The sequence below is a fragment of the Ipomoea nil genome, unplaced genomic scaffold (assembly GCF_001879475.1).
Source record: "Ipomoea nil cultivar Tokyo-kokei standard unplaced genomic scaffold, Asagao_1.1 scaffold0164, whole genome shotgun sequence".
In the NCBI taxonomy this organism is placed as follows: domain Eukaryota; kingdom Viridiplantae; phylum Streptophyta; class Magnoliopsida; order Solanales; family Convolvulaceae; genus Ipomoea; species Ipomoea nil.
Genome location: NW_017616592.1, coordinates 1,138,657 through 1,153,758, shown reverse-complemented (window position 1 = coordinate 1,153,758; position 15,102 = coordinate 1,138,657). Strand labels below are relative to the sequence as shown.

General features: G+C 33.0%; 10 non-coding genes across 10 annotated transcripts; all 10 read right to left on the bottom strand.

The window, feature by feature from the left end:
* Positions 1–3,958: 3,958 nt before the first annotated feature.
* Positions 3,959–4,032, bottom strand: TRNAN-GUU. Its single transcript has one exon. It is a non-coding gene; the product is annotated as a tRNA-Asn (tRNA).
* Positions 4,033–4,732: 700 nt separating this feature from the next.
* Positions 4,733–4,809, bottom strand: TRNAN-GUU. Its single transcript has one exon. It is a non-coding gene; the product is annotated as a tRNA-Asn (tRNA).
* Positions 4,810–5,491: 682 nt separating this feature from the next.
* Positions 5,492–5,565, bottom strand: TRNAN-GUU. The gene has a single exon. It is a non-coding gene; the product is annotated as a tRNA-Asn (tRNA).
* Positions 5,566–6,266: 701 nt separating this feature from the next.
* TRNAN-GUU lies at positions 6,267–6,343 on the bottom strand. Its single transcript has one exon. It is a non-coding gene; the product is annotated as a tRNA-Asn (tRNA).
* A 680-nt stretch (positions 6,344–7,023) lies between these two features.
* On the bottom strand, positions 7,024–7,097 carry TRNAN-GUU. Its single transcript has one exon. It is a non-coding gene; the product is annotated as a tRNA-Asn (tRNA).
* Positions 7,098–8,566: 1,469 nt separating this feature from the next.
* Positions 8,567–8,643, bottom strand: TRNAN-GUU. Its single transcript has one exon. It is a non-coding gene; the product is annotated as a tRNA-Asn (tRNA).
* Positions 8,644–11,866: 3,223 nt separating this feature from the next.
* On the bottom strand, positions 11,867–11,943 carry TRNAN-GUU. The gene has a single exon. It is a non-coding gene; the product is annotated as a tRNA-Asn (tRNA).
* A 903-nt stretch (positions 11,944–12,846) lies between these two features.
* On the bottom strand, positions 12,847–12,920 carry TRNAN-GUU. The gene has a single exon. It is a non-coding gene; the product is annotated as a tRNA-Asn (tRNA).
* Positions 12,921–13,586: 666 nt separating this feature from the next.
* TRNAD-GUC lies at positions 13,587–13,660 on the bottom strand. The gene has a single exon. It is a non-coding gene; the product is annotated as a tRNA-Asp (tRNA).
* A 689-nt stretch (positions 13,661–14,349) lies between these two features.
* TRNAN-GUU lies at positions 14,350–14,426 on the bottom strand. The gene has a single exon. It is a non-coding gene; the product is annotated as a tRNA-Asn (tRNA).
* Between the last annotated feature and the right edge of the window lie 676 nt (positions 14,427–15,102).

Here is a 15,102-nt window from a genome sequence, read left to right as displayed (position 1 = left end):
CGCCTGAGTTTGTTCGCGGAAATTAAGGTATCAGATCAGAGATCGCATTTGCATCATATTTATTCTATCTGGTTTAGACAATTAAGGAAACTACTACGTAGACACTTTCACTGGAACCTACATAATTATTTATCCTGTCAGAAGTAAAAATGAATAAGTAGAATTTGAAAATACTAGAACTCTTTAGATAAACATTGATCACTCTATTGGTGTGTTCTGTTACTCGCTACCTAAGCATGTGGCGCATGGATAACAAAATTGCCTATCTGTTCTGACATTTTAAATCCATTGTTCCAATCTTACTACAAGAAAAATGCACATAAACAACGGTTTTGAGATAAAATTTCTATTGTTGAAACCAGTATTGTTGTAAATCCCGCCCAAATATATCTGTTCAGCGAATAATGCTGGTAACCCACTCCAACGCGTTGAAATACAATATATATGAAAACCATTTTGAAGCAAGAAGATATATACTTAGGAGACTCTAGCTTTAAAATCAGGAATAGACTCGACAGGTAGGGATAAGCACATTAAACAATGATAATCAGTTTATATAGAGATAACATCATAAAGAACAAGTATTTAAGGTCACAATTCACTTTCAAATCATTCACATCATCATTCAATCAACATCCTTGTCACACAAGCACACTTTGGTGGCGCCACGGGACCAATCGCATGCCCCAAACATGAGGGTTAGTGCATATAGCACTAACACGGCCCGCAGCACCCTACCTCATACCGCAGCATGAAGGAATTGACCGCAGCCAATTGTATACACAGTCGATAGTTTCAACGGCGGATCACAGCCCTACACATCGCTGACGCGCTCAGTCGGTGGACTGTGATCCTCTTTTGGGGACTGCGACCCTACACACCGCTTGACGAGCTCAGTCGGTGGGTCTTAGCTGATCAAAGCCCTACACACCGCCTGAGGGACTCATTCGGTGGGCAATGATCCTTGGGGACTACGACCCTACACACCGCTGGCACATACACTCGGTGGATCGCAGCCGACCATAGCCCTACACACCGCCTGACAACTCATTCAGTGGACTATGGCCTTCCTCGGGCTTGTGGCCCTACACACCGCCTGGCGCGTCCAGTCGGTGGACCATAACACAGGAGGCCCATATGGACCGCAGCCCTAGAAGTGAGTCACTGACCGCATCCTGGAGAATGAACCGCAGCTCATGAGTAACCAGTTTGACCGCAGCCAAGATAACGAACAGCAGCTCGTGCATAACCAATTTGATCGCAACCAAATTGGGGTATCATGCTCACATAACACATTGTAAACACATATTAGCACATTGGGAAGGGGGGAAGCGTATAAATAAACTTATGCGTGATTATCCACATACTAAGAATAGTCCTAAGGGGTTCATACATCTTCTTCCTAGGCCAACGGGTTACCGATTCAACTAGCATGCAATATACGAGACTCTTTTATCCTACGAACGGTACCCGAAACATCAACTAGACTCATGCACGACAAACGGATTCCGTTGGGACACCACGGGGGTTGGGGAACATCAAAGGGGAAGCCGAAGTCCCAAGGTGAGAAAATTCCAGCGGGTGGAGGACCACCCGCCGGTGACGATCCTCCGGGCAGCGGGTGCCCGGCGGGCAGTCGTCTGCCCGCTGCCGGTTGTGTTAAATCGGGCAGCGGGTAGGTGGCGGGTCCCCCTACCCCCCACTGACTCTTTTTCCAAAATATAAGTCCCGAGATCCACTATGGAACCCGAAACCATGCTTAGACACTTTTAAACGCAAATGACGACACCACGTAGACAATTAACGGATCAAAAGCAAGAATCACATAGAACACAACCCATCATGACTTCTAGACATAATCAACACCCGAACATGTGAATTCCCACCCAAATATACCAAGAATAACCTAATGCGAAATTCACGATTCAACCTAGGGCTCTAATCATATTTAAATCATCAAGATCATAGTTCATCTTTAATATCAAGAAATATCAAGATTTATCAATAACATCACACAATCATCAAGATCCTCTTATCATCATCAAGATCATCAAGATCACACATAAAATCATCTCATCAATTATCAAGATCATATCACAATTATCATAGAAGATTTCATTAAGACACAAGCATAGAATAAGGAGCCAAAGAAGAAGATTATAGCAAGGAAAATAGATTTTGTTGAGACATGGGTTACCTCTTAGCCTTAATTAAATTCCTTCGCTATGAAGGGTCTTTCTTTAAGATCTCTTCTTTCTTGATTTCTCCTATGGGAATTCTTGGGAATTCTTGTGTGGTGAAAGTTATTGTGGTGTGAGTTCTAGGTGCCTCCTATGTCCCTATTTATATATCTAAGAGTCCCAATTAAGGTCTAAACGGTATGAGTTTGCTAATTCTATTTCTTATAGGACTAAGGGATTTGTTTTAGGGATAAGGGTCCATGGGCTTATGGTGGACTCTTACTAATTAATTAATGGAATTTAATTCTTTCTTTTGGGTAAATGATTAAATAATTAATTTGTTTAGAGTACGTAACACGGGGTGTTACACTCTCCCCCCCTTAACGGGTAGCTTCGTCCCCGAAGCTTTGGTTTTGCTGAGTTGACCTCTTCCCTTATCCTATACTTTCGCCTTGATTACCTTGTGTGAAGAGTTCGGGGTAGTGTTCCTTCATTGTGTCTTTGAGTTCCCATGTTGCCTCTTCGACCCCGTGGTTGGTCCAGAGGATTTTTACAATTTCTATGGTTCGCTGGCGGGTGGTTCTTGTCTTGGTGTCTAGGATCCTTACGAGTTTCTCTTCGTAAGTTAGAGCGTCGTCCAGGTCTATGGCCTCGGGTTGTAGCACGTGACTTGGATCGTGTATATATTTCTTTAGTTGGGATATGTGGAATACTTTGTGTACTCGCTCCAGTTCGATGGATAGGGCGAGGCGGTAGGCCAGGTCCCCGACTCTTTCTATGATTTCGTAGGGACTGATGAACCGCGGGCTGAGTTTCCCTTTTCTTCCGAACCTCATCACCCCTCATGTGGGTGAGATTCTTAGCCAGACCTTTTCCCCTGTGGAGAACTCGGCTTGCTTCTTCCCCAGGTCGGCGTAAGATTTTTGCCGGTCTTGGGCGGCCTTCATTCTTTCTTGTATGTGTTTGACTTTAGTTATGGTGTCTTGTAGGTATTGGGGTCCCAGTGCCACTGGACTGACCATGTCTTCCCAACATAAGGGTGTTCTGCATTTTTAACCGTACAGTACTTCGTAGGGAGCCATGCGGATGCTTGCGTGATAGCTGTTGCTGTAAGAAAATTCGATGATGTCTAGATGTTCTTCCCATGCCCCCTGGAAGTCTAACCTGCAAACCTAATTGCGGCCCTAAGATCACATATATTTAATTAAAGTCGGAACTAAAATGGACCATTATTCTTTTTTTTTTTTAAATGCCCATGATGATTTACAAGGTAGTATATGTTCTATACTTTCTCAAACATTTTCAAACAAAAAATCTAAGGCCGCACCGCGGGTAACTGGGATGTCATTACACTAAATGGTAGTTGGCACAATCAACCAATCTCAATAGCCACATTTCTTTATTTGAGGCTCACCATACACAACCCAACCTTAGCCATATACACATAATATAATGTGGTAAGTTTTACAACATCAATAAAAATTTGAAGTACATATTTATAATTATAATAAGTTTAGTCACTAGTTTCAATTGATGATATATACATACTTATGGAAGTAAATTTTGAAGAGTTCAAATTTCTGACATTGTTAACAAACTTTAAATCGTTGTGACGTGTAATTTGAATTTTTTTCTCTATCTTATAATATCAAGAGAGTTATATAACTAAAAAACTAAAATTATCAAGACAGTTATATAACTAAAAAAGTAAAATTATCTATAAAAGTCTAACCTAGACTCAGAGTAAGTAAGAACTTGTGAGTTCAAATGACGCTGCTCGCTAAAGGAAAGACTTGAACCTTCGACCTTGTGATTAACAACCACACGCTCTAACCAACTGAACTACTCCAGCAAACACTAAAAAATATATTATTTTTTAAAAAGAAATAATGAAACCTAATTGCGGCCCCAAAGATCACATATATTTAATTAAAGTCAGAACTAAAATGGACCATTATTCTTTTTTTTTTAAAATGCCCATGATGATTTACAAGGTAGTATATGTTATATACTTTCTCAAACATTTTCAAACAAAAAATCTAAGCCCCCACCGCGGGTAACTAGGATGTCATTACACGAAATGGTAGTTGGCACAATCAACCAATCTCAATAGCTACATATCTTTATTTGAGGCTCACCATACACAACCCAACCTTAGCCTTATACACATAATATAACGTGGTAAGTTTTAAAACATCAATAAAAATTTGAAGTGTATATTTATAATTATAATAAGTTTAGTCACTAGTTTCAATTGATGATATATACATTCTTATAGAAGTAAATTTTGAAGAGCTTAAATTTCTGACATTGTTTACAAACTTTAAATCGTTATGACGAGTAATTTGAAATTTTTTCTCTCTCTTAAAATATCAGGTCAGTTATATAACTAAAAAAGTAAAAATATTTATAAAAAAAAAAACTTCTATGACATTAAATTTCTAATTTGTGAGCCTACCAACAAGCTAGACTTCAAGTTTAATTTCTACCCGAGTGTTAGTTGTTGCAGTGGAGCTATTAGTATGATACTTGTGAGTTCAAATGTCGCTAGTCGCTAGAGGAAAGACTTGAACCTTCAACCTTGTTGTGGTTAACAGCCACACGCTCTAACCAAATGAGCTACTCCAGCAAACATTAAAAAAAATATATTTTTTTAAAAAGAAATAATGAAACCTAATTGCGGCACTAATTAAGATCACATATTTAATTAAAGCCGGAACTAAAATTGACCATTATTCTTTTTTTTTTTTTCTTAAATGCCCATGATAATTTACAAGGTAGTATATGATCTTTACTTTCTCAAACATTTCAAACAAAAAATCTAAACCCCCACCGCGGGTATCTAGGATGTCATTACACTAAATGGTAGTTGGCACAATCAACCAATCTCAATAGCCACATATCTTTATTTGAGGCTTACCATACACAACCCAACCTTAGCCTTATACACATAATATAATGTGGTAAGTTTTACAACATCAATAAAAATTTGAAGTGTATATTTATATTATAATTATAATAAGTTTAGTCACTAGTTTCAATTGATGATATATACATACTTATGGAAGTAAATTTTGAAGAGTTCAAATTTCTGACCTTGTTAACTAACTTTAAATCGTTGTGACGTGTAATTTGAATTTTTTTCTCTATCTTATAATATCAAGACAGTTATATAACTAAAAAAGTAAAATTATCAAGACTGTTATATAACTAAAAAAGTAAAATTATCTATAAAAAATCTAAACTAGACTCAGAGTTTCTGCCTGAGTGGAACTATAAGTATGAGACTTGTGAGTTCAAATGACGCTGCTCGCTAAAGGAAAGACTTGAACCTTCGACCTTGTGATTAACAACCACACGCTCTAACCAACTGAACTACTCCAGCAAACACTAAAAAATATATTATTTTTTAAAAAGAAATAATGAAACCTAATTGCGGCCCCAAAGATCACATATATTTAATTAAAGTCAGAACTAAAATGGACCATTATTCTTTTTTTTTTTGAAATGCCCATGATGATTTACAAGGTAGTATATGTTATATACTTTCTCAAACATTTTCAAACAAAAAATCTAAGCCCCCACCGCGGGTAACTAGGATGTCATTACACGAAATGGTAGTTGGCACAATCAACCAATCTCAATAGCTACATATCTTTATTTGAGGCTCACCATACACAACCCAACCTTAGCCTTATACACATAATATAACGTGGTAAGTTTTAAAACATCAATAAAAATTTGAAGTGTATATTTATAATTATAATAAGTTTAGTCACTAGTTTCAATTGATGATATATACATTCTTATAGAAGTAAATTTTGAAGAGCTTAAATTTCTGACATTGTTTACAAACTTTAAATCGTTATGACGAGTAATTTGAAATTTTTTCTCTCTCTTAAAATATCAGGTCAGTTATATAACTAAAAAAGTAAAAATATTTATAAAAAAAAAAACTTCTATGACATTAAATTTCTAATTTGTGAGCCTACCAACAAGCTAGACTTCAAGTTTAATTTCTACCCGAGTGTTAGTTGTTGCAGTGGAACTATTAGTATGATACTTGTGAGTTCAAATGTCGCTAGTCGCTAGAGGAAAGACTTGAACCTTCGACCTTGTTGTGGTTAACAGCCACACGCTCTAACCAAATGAGCTACTCCAGCAAACATTAAAAAAAATATATTTTTTTAAAAAGAAATAATGAAACCTAATTGCGGCACTAATTAAGATCACATATTTAATTAAAGCCGGAACTAAAATTGACCATTATTCTTTTTTTTTTTCTTAAATGCCCATGATAATTTACAAGGTAGTATATGATCTTTACTTTCTCAAACATTTCAAACAAAAAATCTAAACCCCCACCGCAGGTATCTAGGATGTCATTACACTAAATGGTAGTTGGCACAATCAACCAATCTCAATAGCCACATATCTTTATTTGAGGCTTACCATACACAACCCAACCTTAGCCTTATACACATAATATAATGTGGTAAGTTTTACAACATCAATAAAAATTTGAAGTGTATATTTATATTATAATTATAATAAGTTTAGTCACTAGTTTCAATTGATGATATATACATACTTATGGAAGTAAATTTTGAAGAGTTCAAATTTCTGACCTTGTTAACTAACTTTAAATCGTTGTGACGTGTAATTTGAATTTTTTTCTCTATCTTATAATATCAAGACAGTTATATAACTAAAAAAGTAAAATTATCAAGACTGTTATATAACTAAAAAAGTAAAATTATCTATAAAAAATCTAAACTAGACTCAGAGTTTCTGCCTGAGTGGAACTATAAGTATGAGACTTGTGAGTTCAAATGTCGCTGCTCGCTAAAGGAAAGACTTGAACCTTCGACCTTGTGATTAACAACCACACGCTCTAACCAACTGAACTACTACAGCAAACAATAAAACATTATATTATTTTTTAAAAAGAAATAATGAAACCTAATTGCGGCCCGTAAGATCACATATATTTAATTAAAGTCAGAACTAAAATGGACCATTATTCTTTTTTTTTTTTTGAAATGCCCATGATGATTTACAAGGTAGTATATGTTATATACTTTCTCAAACATTTTCAAACAAAAAATCTAAGCCCCCACCGCGGGTAACTAGGATGTCATTACACGAAATGGTAGTTGGCACAATCAACCAATCTCAATAGCTACATATCTTTATTTGAGGCTCACCATACACAACCCAACCTTAGCCTTATACACATAATATAACGTGGTAAGTTTTAAAACATCAATAAAAATTTGAAGTGTATATTTATAATTATAATAAGTTTAGTCATTAGTTTCAATTGATGATATATACATACTTATAGAAGTAAATTTTGAAGAGCTTAAATTTCTGACATTGTTTACAAACTTTAAATCGTTATGACGAGTAATTTGAAATTTTTTCTCTATCTTATAATATCAAGTCAGTTATATAACTAAAAAAGTAAAATTATTTATAAAAAAAAAAACTTCTATGACATTAAATTTCTAATTTGTGAGCCTACCAACAAGCTAGACTTCAAGTTTAAGTTCAACCCGAGTGTTAGTTGTTGCAGTGGAACTATTAGTATGATACTTGTGAGTTCAAATGTCGCTAGTCGCTAGTGGACTAAGACTTGAACCTTCAACCTTGTGGTTAACAGCCACACGCTCTAACCAAATGAGCTACTCCGGCAAACATTGAAAAATATATATTTTTTTAAAAAGAAATAATGAAACCTAATTGCGGCACTAATTAAGATCACATATTTAATTAAAGCCGGAACTAAAATTGACCATTATTCTTTTTTTTTTTCTTAAATGCCCATGATAATTTACAAGGTAGTAAATGTTCTTTACTTTCTCAAACATTTTCAAACAAAAAATCTAAGCCCCCACCGCGGGTAACTAGGATGTCATTACACTAAATGGTAGTTGGCACAATCAACCAATCTCAATAGCCACATATCTTTATTTGAGGCTTACCATACACAACCCAACCTTAGCCTTATACACATAATATAATGTGGTAAGTTTTACAACATCAATAAAAATTTGAAGTGTATATTTATAATTATAATAAGTTTAGTCACTAGTTTCAATTGATGATATATACATACTTATGGAAGTAAATTTTGAAGAGTTTAAATTTCTGACCTTGTTTACAAACTTTAAATCGTTGTGACGTGTAATTTGAATTTTTTTCTCTCTTATAATATCAAGACAGTTATATAAATAAAAAAGTAAAATTATCTATATAAAAAAAACTTCTTTTACATAAAATTTCTGATTTGTGAGCCTTCCAAACAAGCTAGACTTCAAGTTCTGCCCGTGTGTTGCAGCGGAACTAGTAGTATGAGACTTGTGAATTGAAATGTCGCCAGTCGCTAGAGGAAGGACTTGAACCTTCCGCGACCTTGTGTTTAACTGCCACACGCTCTAACCAACTGAGCTACTCCAGCCAACATTAAAGAATATATTAATTTTTAAAAAGAGATAATGAAACCGAATTGCGGCCCGAAGATCACATTTATTTAATTAAAGTCAGAACTAAAATGGACCATTATTCTTTTTTCTTTTTAAATGCCCATCATGATTTACATGGTAATATATGTTCTATACTTCATCAAACATTTTCAAACAAAAAATCTAAGCCCCCACCGCGGGTAACTGGGATGTCATTACACTAAATGGTAGTTATCACAATCAACCAATCTCAATAGCCACATATCTATATTTGAGGCTCACCATACACAACCCAACCTTAGCCTTATACACGTAATATAATGTGGTAAGTTTTACAACATCAATAAAAATTTGAAGTGTATACTTATAATTATAATAAGTTTAGTCACTAGATTCAATTGATGATATATACATACTTATGGAAGTAAATTTTGAAGAGTTTAAATTTCTGACCTTGTTTACAAACTTTAAATCGTTGTGACGTGTAATTTGAATTTTTTTTTCTTATAATATCAAGACAGTTATATAACTAAAAAAGTAAAATTATCTATAAAAAAAAACTTCACAAGCTTGACTTCAAGTTTCTGCCTGTGTGTTGTATAATTATAAAAGTTTAGTCACTAGATTCAATTGATGATATATACATACTTATGGAAGTAAATTTTGAAGAGTTTAAATTTCTGACCTTGTTTACAAACTTTAAATCGTTGTGACGTGTAATTTGAATTTTTTTTCTCTTATAATATCAAGACAGTTATATAACTAAAAAAGTAAAATTATCTACAAAAAAAAACTTCACAAGCTTGACTTCAAGTTTCTGCCTGTGTGTTGCAGCGGAACTAGTAGTATGAGACTTGTGAATTCAAATGTCGCTAGTCGCTATACGAAGGACTTAAACCTTCAACCTCGTAATTAACAGCCACACGCTCTAACCAACTGAGCTACTCCAGCAAACATTAAAAAATATATTATTTTTTAAAAAGAAATAATGAAACCTTATTGCGGCCCTAAGATCACATGTATTTAATTAATGTCAGAACTAAAATGGAACATTATTATTATTTTTTTTAAATGCCCATGATGATTTACAAGGTAGTATATGTTCTATACTTTCTCAAACATTTTCAAACAAAAAGTCTAAGGCCCCACCGCGGGTAACTGGGACGTCATTACACTAAATGGAAGTTGGCACAATCAACCAATCTCAATAGCCACATTTCTTTATTTGGAGCTCACCATAACAACCCAACCTTAGCCATATACACATAATATAATGTGGTAAGTTTTACAACATCAATAAAAATTTGAAGTGCATATTTATAATTATATAAGTTTAGTCACTAGTTTCAATTGATGATATATAAATACTTATGGAAGTAAATTTTGAAGAGTTCAAATTTCTGACCTTGTTAACAAACTTTAAATCGTTGTGACGTGTAATTTGAATTTTTTTCTTTATCTTATAATATCAAGACAGTAATATAACTAAAAAAGTAAAATTATCAAGACAGTTATATAACTAAAAAAGTAAAATTACTTATAAAAAAAAAATCTAACCTAGACTCAGAGTTTCTGCCTGAGTGTTGTTGCAGTGGAACTATAAGTATGAAACTTATGAGTTCAAATGTCGCGGCTCGCTAAAGGAAAGACTTGAATCTTCGACCTTGTGGTGAACAACCACACGCTCTAACCAACTGAACTACTCCAGCAAACATTAAAAAATATATTAATTTTTAAAAAGAAATAATGAAACCTAATTGCGGCCCTAAGATCACAAATATTTAATTAAAGTCAGAACTAAAATGGACCATTATTCTTTTTTTTTTAAATGCCCATGATGATTTACAAGGTAGTATATGTTATATACTTTCTCAAACATTTTCAAACAAAAAATTTAAGCCCCCACCGCGGGTAACTAGGATGTCATTACACGAAATGGTAGTTGGCACAATCAACCAATCTCAATAGCTACATATCTTTATTTGAGGCTCACCATACACAACCCAACCTTAGCCTTATACACATAATATAACGTGGTAAGTTTTAAAACATCAATAAAAATTTGAAGTGTATATTTATAATTATAATAAGTTTAGTCACTAGTTTCAATTGATGATATATACATACTTATAGAAGTAAATTTTGAAGAGCTTAAATTTCTGACATTGTTTACAAACTTTAAATCGTTATGACGAGTAATTTGAATTTTTTTTTCTCTCTCTTATAATATCAAGACAGTTATATAACTAAAAAAGTAAAATTATTTATAAAAAAAAAAAACTTCTATGACATTAAATTTCTAATTTGTGAGCCTTCCAACAAGCTAGACTTCAAGTTTAATTTCTACCCGAGTGTTAGTTGTTGCAGTGGAACTATTAGTATGATACTTGTAGAGTGTTAGTTGTTGTAGTGGAACTATTTGTATGATACTTGTGAGTTCAAATGTCGCTAGTCGCTAGAGGAAAGACTTGAACTGTCGACCTTGTGTTTAACAGCCACACGCTCAAACCAAATGAGCTACTCCAGTAAACATTAATAAATTTATTTTTTTTTAAAAAGAAATAATGAAACCTAATTGCGGCACTAATTAAGATTACATATTTAATTAAAGCCGGAACAAAAATTGACCATTATTCTTTTTTTTTTTTTCTTAAAGCCCATGATAATTTACAAGGTAGTATATGTTCTTTACTTTCTCAAACATTTTCAAAAAAAAAATCTAAGCCCCCACCGCGGGTAACTAGGATGTCATTACACTAAATGGTAGTTGGCACAATCAACCAATCTCAATAGCCACATATCTTTATTTGAGGATTACCATACACAACCCAACCTTAGCCTTATACACATAATATAATGTGGTAAGTTTTACAACATCAATAAAAAGTTGAAGTGTATATTTATAATTATAATAAGTTTAGTCACTAGTTTCAATTGATGATATATACATACTTATGGAAGTAAATTTTGAAGAGTTTAAATTTCTGACCTTGTTTACAAACTTTAAATCGTTGTGACGTGTAATTTGAATTTTTTTTCTCTCTTATAATATCAAGACAGTTATATAACTAAAAAAGTAAAATTATGTATAAAAAAAAAAACTTTTTTTACAGAAAATTTCTAATTTGTGAGCCTTCCAAACAAGCTAGACTTCAAGTTCTGCCCGTGTGTTGCAGCGGAACTAGTAGTATGAGACTTGTGAATTGAAATGTCGCTAGTCGCTAGAGGAAGGACTTGAACCTTCCGCGACCTTGTGGTTAACAGCTACACACTCTAACCAACTGAGCTACTCCAGCAAACATTAAAAAATATATTATTTTTTAAAAAGAAATAATGAAACCTAATTGCGGCCCTAAGATCACATTTATTTAATTTAAGTCAGAACTAAAATGGACCATTATTCTTTTTTCTTTTTAAATGCCCATCATGATTTACAAGGTAGTATATGTTCTATACTTCATCAAACATTTTCAAACAAAAAATCTAAGCCCCAACCGCGGGTAACTGGGATGTCATTACACTAAATGGTAGTTGTCACAATCAACCAATCTCAATAGCCACATATCTATATTTGAGGCTCACCATACACAACCCAACCTTAGCCTTATACACATAATATAATGTGGTAAGTTTTACAACATCAATAAAATTTGAAGTGTATACTTATAATTATAATCAGTTTCGTCACTAGATTCAATTGATGATATATACATACTTATGGAAGTAAATTTTGAAGAGTTTAAATTTCTGACCTTGTTTACAAACTTTAAATCGTTGTGACGTGTAATTTGAATTTTTTTCTCTTATAATATCAAGACAGTTATATAACTAAAAAAGTAAAATTATCTATAAAAAAAAACTTCACAAGCTTGACTTCAAGTTTTTGCCCGTGTGTTGTATAATTATAATAAGTTTAGTCACTAGATTCAATTGATGATATATACATACTTATAGAAGTAAATTTTGAAGAGTTTAAATTTCTGACCTTGTTTACAAACTTTAAATCGTTGTGACGTGTAATTTGAATTTTTTTCTATTATAATATCAAGACAGTTATATAACTAAAAAAGTAAAATTATCTATAAAAAAAAACTTCACAAGCTTGACTTTAAGTTTCTGCCCGTGTGTTGCAGCGGAACTAGTAGTATGAGACTTGTGAATTCAAATGTCACTAGAGGAAGGACTTGAACCGTTAATGTTACTAGAGGAAGGACTTGAACTGTTAACCTTGTAGTTAACAGCCACACGCTCTAACCAACTGAGCTACTCTAGCAAACATTAAAAAATATATTATTTTTTAAAAGGAAATAATGAAACCTTAATGCGGCCCTAAGATCACATGTATTTAATTAATGTCAGAACTAAAATGGAACATTATTCTTTTTTTTTTTAAATGCCATGATGATTTACAAGGTAGTATATGTTCTATACTTTCTCAAACATTTTCAAACAAAAAATCTAAGGCCCCACCGCGGGTAACTGGGACGTCATTACACTAAATGGTAGTTGGCACAATCAACCAATCTCAATAGCCACATTTCTTTATTTGAGGCTCACCATACACAACCCAACCTTAGCCATATACACATAATATAATGTGGTAAGTTTTACAACATCAATAAAAATTTGAAGTGCATATTTATAATTATAATAAGTTTAGTCACTAGTTTCAATTGATGATATATACATACTTATGGAAGTAAATTTTGAAGAGTTCAAATTTCTGACCTTGTTAACAAACTTTAAATCGTTGTGACGTGTAATTTTAATTTTTTATCTATCTTATAATATCAAGACAGTTATATAACTAAAAAAGTAAAGTTATCAAGACAGTTATATAACTTAAAAAGTAAAATTATCTATAAAAAAAAATCTAACCTAGACTCAAAGTTTCTGCCTGAGTGTTGTTGCAGTGGAACTAAGTTCAAATGTCGCTGATCGCTAGAGGAAAGACTTGAACCTTTGACCTTGTGGTTGACAACCACACGCTCTAACCAACTGAACTACTCCAACAAACATTAAAAAATATATTATTTTTTAAAAAGAAATAATGAAACCTAATTGCGGCCCTAAGATCACATATATTTAATTAAAGTCAGAACTAAAAGGACCATTATTCTTTTATTTTTTTTTTTTAAATCCCCATGATGATTTACAAGGTAGTATATGTTATATACTTTCTCAAACATTTTCAAACAAAAAATCTAAGCCCCACCGCGGGTAACTAGGATGTCATTACACGAAATGGTAGTTGGCACAATCAACCAATCTCAATAGCCACATATCTTTATTTGAGGCTTACCATACACAACCCAACCTTAGCCTTATACACATAATATAATGTGGTAAGTTTTACAACATCAATAAAAATTTGAAGTGTATATTTTTAATTATAATAAGTTTAGTCACTAGTTTCAATTGATGATATATACAATCTTATGGAAGTAAATTTTGAAGAGTTTAAATTTCTGACCTTGTTTACAAACTTTAAATCGTTGTGACGTGTAATTTGAATTTTTTTCTCTCTTATAATATCAAGACAGTTGTATAACTAAAAAAGTAAAATTATCTATTAAAAAAAAAACTTCTTTTACATAAAATTTCTAATTTGTGAGCCTTCCAAACAAGCTAGACTTCAAGTTCTGCCTGTGTGTTGCAGCGGAACTAGTAGTATGAGACTTGTGAATTGAAATGTCGCTAGTCGCTAGAGGAAGGACTTGAACCTTTCGCGACCTTGTGGTTAACAGCCACACGCTCTAACCAACTGAGCTACTCCAGCAAACATTTAAAAATATATTTTTTTTGAAAAGAAATAATGAAACCCAATTGCGGCAGTAATTAAGATCACTTATTTAATTAAAGTCGTAACTAAAATTGACCATTATTCTTTTTTTTTTTTAAATGCCCATGATGATTTACAAGGTAGTATATGTTCTATACTTTCTCAAACATTTTCAAATAAAAAATCTAAGCCCCCACCGCGGGTAACTGGGATGTCATTACACTAAATGGTAGTTGGCACAATCAACCAATCTAAATAGCCACATATCTTAATTTGTGGCTTACCATACACAACCCAACCTTAGCCATATACACATAATATAATGTGGTAGGTCTTACAACATCATTAAAAATTTGAAGTGTATATTTTTTATTATAATATGTTCAGTCACTAATTTCATTTGATGATATATACATACATATGGAAGTAAATTTTGAAGAGTTCAAATTTCTGACCTTGTTTATAGACTTAAATTGTTGTGACGTGTAATTTGAATTTTTTTCTCTATCTTATAAAATCAAGATAGTTCTATAACAAAAAAAGTAAAGTTATCTTTAAAAAAAAAACTTCTATGACATAAATTTCTAATTTCTGAGCCTTCCGTAGAGGCTAGACTTCAAGTTTAATTTCTACCCGAGTGTTAGTTGTTGCAATGGAACTATTAATATGAGAC